Consider the following 4484-nt stretch of genomic DNA (forward strand, 5'->3'; position numbering starts at 1 on the left):
ATGCAATGATCATTGACAAATCTCAAAACCCTAGCTGGGGAATAAAGAATAGTCAATGAAGATAGATAAGAAGGTGTACCACGCCGAGAATCTTGAACTGGATGTGGAATTCAACTGGTAGCCAATGGTGGCTTTTTAATACAGGTGTAACATGATCAAATTTATGCAGATGACAAAGAAGATGAAAGGCTGTATTCTGTAATGTCTGAAGTCTCTTAAGTACATATTTGGAAATATCCAGTTAGATAACATTGCAATAATCCAATCTAGTCATAAACAGAGATGAGTGACTTTCACATTCCTCCACTCCCCAAGGTTACAGAATGAGTGTGCAGCACAGTTTACCCAAACAGTAACAGGCAGAATATACATTTTCAGCATTACTGATAAAATCCATTGAAAGCACCTTCTAATACAATAGCAGCACTAAATCCATGTGTTAACTCTGTGTACAACCATCACTGCACTGCAAACAGTCACCCATCACTGCAAATAATAACCACCGCTGCAAAGGCCAGTGACTGACTGACTGATGTCTGTAAGGTTGCCAATATTGTGACTGAAAAATAAGTTCATTATGTTAAATGGAAGTAGATAGATGTTTATCTTTATAATATGAGCCTGATGTGGAAGAGAAAGCAGTTCTAGGAGAATTTTGCATAGAGGTTCCATCTCTTCCCCTCTTTGTGACCTTCAGGAGGGAGGGAAGTTGCTAAGCAGGTTAGTGACTCCTGTGATAAATAAATAACGCAACTTGTGATCAACTACACAAGCTGAGTTATTCAGCTCCCAGTGAGCTCCTAGCCCACATACATCAATAGTGTATACATCCTTCAAAGACCCCACTCACCTGTAGGTCCACACCCCAAGTTCTACCTCTATCAATCCCTGTTGATCTGGGGGTCCAGGGCAGGAGCGATCCCCAGTTGCTGCTGACCCTGCCAGAGCTTGGTTCAAAACGTTACTAGCAACCCATAGTGATAATTTCAAACTACCACTGCTAGGAGTCAAGCTGCAATATAAGGGGCAGGGACCCTTAAAGGGAAGGGGGAGCATTGTTCATTTTGAAAAGCTTTGGCCTCATTAAGAAAAGATTGACATGGGCATTGGAATCCACCTTTTCAGTAGGAGCTCAAGGTGAGTTACATTCAGGTTCACTAGGCATTTCTCTGTCCCGAGAGGGTTTAGAATCATGAAGGATAAGTCTATAAATGGCATCTAAAGATAGACACCAATTGTGCATGTAAATTATAGAATAATAGCACTGATGTGCATGATTGGTGCCACTAATTGGCAATTACAAATGTAAGTGGTTAGAGCACCAGTCTTGCAATCCAGAGGTGGCCAGTTCAAATCCCACTGCTACTCCTTGTGATCTTGGGCAAGTCACTTAACCCTCCATTGCCTCAGGTACAAACTTAGATTGTGAGCCCTCCTGGGACAGAGAAATATCCAGAGTACCTGAATATAACTCACCTTGAGCTACTACTGAAAAAGGTGTGAGCAAAATCTAAATAAATAAGTACTAGGCGCTACTCTATAACATACACGTTAAAATTGCTTAGTGCATAAATGCAAGGGGGATGTAAACATGGGCAGAGTATGGGCAGGTTATATGCATGTCTCAGAGATACTCACGTATTGTATAATATCATAAGTTATTAGAGATCAGTAGTCATTTCCTGTCGTTGGCAAATGAAAACAGGCGGGGTTGTGTTTGCCAAAGACAGATTTGCAAACAAAAGCGCGTCCCCCAACCCAATTCCTGGCTCCACCTTCCAGCCCCTTCTCATCACGCCCCTCCCCCCTCCATAATCTAGCCCCTCCCCCCATGGCTCACCCTTCAGACCTAAGCATTGGTGGTCCAGCAGGGGAAGTTGGGGCAGGATGCTGGGCTTGATGGACCTTCGTCTGTCCCAGTATGGCAATACTTAGGAAAACTGGTACCTATCTAATCTCCCCTAAGCTTCTTTAGATCGGATCCTTCTAAACAGGATTCCTTTGTGTTTGTCCCATGCTTTTTGGAATTCTGTTACCATTTTCATCTCCATGACCTCACGCGGGAGGGCATTCCAGGTATCTACCACCCTCTCACTGAAAAAACACTTTCTTTCTGACATTATTTCTGAGTCTGCCCCCTGTCAATTTCAATTCATGCCTTCTAATTCTACCACCTTCCTGTCTCTGAAAAAGGTTTGTTTGCAAAGTAATACCTTTCAAATATTTGAATGTCTGTATCATATCACCCCTGTTTCTCCTTTCCTCTAGTGTACACATGTTTAGGTCATCAAGTCTGTCCATATACGTCTTGCTACTTAAACCGCTTACCATTTTTGTCACTTTTCTCTGAACTGCTTTAAGTCTTTTTGCATCCTTAGCAAGATAAGGCCTCCAAAACTAAACACAATACTCCAAGTGGGGCCTCACCAATGACTTGTACAGGGGCAACAACACCTCCTTTCTGTTGCTGGTTACACCCCTCTTTACGCAGCCTAGCATCCTTCTGGCCACAGCCACTGCCTTGTCGCACTGTTTTGTCACCTTGAGATCTTCAGACACCATCATCCTAAGGTCCCTCTCCTCAGCTGAGCTTACCAATCTCTCCCCTCCTATCTGGTACATTTCTGCACCTCAAGTGCGTCACTCTGCACTTCTTGGCAGAGAGAACCACAGAGCATGAGAGATAACCACTTTGGTAAAGCCATGTTGCCTTGGATCTTTTAACCTGTTGGCTTCTAGAAAGTTCACATGATCAAGCGGGGAGCAAGGGTTGCACAGCGAGGAAAGCGGGAAGGGGGAGGTCGCTTGGGTACCCTAGATCACCCTGGGAGGACAGAGCCAAAAGGGCCAGAATCAAAAGTGCAGGGCTGGTGCGGGAAAGCAGCCGGTCTCCTTCACCAATGAGGGCAATGAAGCTGAAGGACTACAAGTCCCAGCCGCCCTTGAGAGAGAGGCTGGGAAGGAGGAGGAAGTGTTACCCCTACTACGAGTCCCAGAATCCTAAGGGAAAGGAGGAGGATCTGGGAGGGCTGGATGAACCAAATAGGAAACAGCTATTGATGATGATGATGGGAAGCAGCTGGTAAAGAGGGCTGTAGAGGAGCCCATGGACTGGCAGTCTGGAGAGGGAGGAGAAGGATTGAAGAGAGAGGAGCCTTCAGCAGGAGAGCCCATGGACGTTTCTGCCTTAGCTCAAGCTAAAGGAGGGCAAGTAAGAGGGCTCCTGGCCACATAGTTTGATGACTTAATGACCAAGGGAAAGAAGTGGCTGCAGAAGCATTCCAACCGGAGATGAGGGTTTCCAACTAGGGTCAGGAGGGTGAGGGGGGTCTGTCAGGTTCTAGAGACTTATTATAGGTACATTTTCACCAAAAATTGCCTTGCAGTTTGCTTCTTGACAACATTACGAGCAGGAGGCTGTCTTAACCCTAGTCCCTGAGGAAAGTATTCTGAAACCCGCGGAGTTGGGCATATTCAGGGGAAGACGAAAGGCCGGATATTCATCTATTTATAAGACATTTAAAGCTGTTGAGAAGAGAGAGTGAAAGAACAACACAGATAAGTGTTCATTTATTTATTGTTGGATATTGCCTGACACAGATTGTCATCATTAAGAAATAGGGCATGTTGCACCTTCAAAAATTGGTGTATATATACAGTGGGGGAAATAAGTATTTGATCCCTTGCTGATTTTGTAAGTTTGCCCACTGACAAAGACATGAGCAGCCCATAATTGAAGGGTAGGTTATTGGTAACAGTGAGAGATAGCACATCACAAATTAAATCCGGGAAATCACATTGTGGAAAGTATATGAATTTATTTGCATTCTGCAGAGGGAAATAAGTATTTGATCCCCCACCAACCAGTAAGAGATCTGGCCCCTACAGACCAGGTAGATGCTCCAAATCAACTCGTTACCTGCATGACAGACAGCTGTCGGCAATGGTCACCTGTATGAAAGACACCTGTCCACAGACTCAGTGAATCAGTCAGACTCTAACCTCTACAAAATGGCCAAGAGCAAGGAGCTGTCTAAGGATGTCAGGGACAAGATCATACACCTGCACAAGGCTGGAATGGGCTACAAAACCATCAGTAAGACGCTGGGCGAGAAGGAGACAACTGTTGGTGCCATAGTAAGAAAATGGAAGAAGTACAAAATGACTGTCAATCGACAAAGATCTGGGGCTCCACGCAAAATCTCACCTCGTGGGGTATCCTTGATCATGAGGAAGGTTAGAAATCAGCCTACAACTACAAGGGGGGAACTTGTCAATGATCTCAAGGCAGCTGGGACCACTGTCACCACGAAAACCATTGGTAACACATTACGACATAACGGATTGCAATCCTGCAGTGCCCGCAAGGTCCCCCTGCTCCGGAAGGCACATGTGACGGCCCGTCTGAAGTTTGCCAGTGAACACCTGGATGATGCCGAGAGTGATTGGGAGAAGGTGCTGTGGTCAGATGAGACAAAAATTGA

This window comes from Microcaecilia unicolor, chromosome 12, assembly GCF_901765095.1.
Source record: "Microcaecilia unicolor chromosome 12, aMicUni1.1, whole genome shotgun sequence".
NCBI lineage: Eukaryota > Metazoa > Chordata > Amphibia > Gymnophiona > Siphonopidae > Microcaecilia > Microcaecilia unicolor.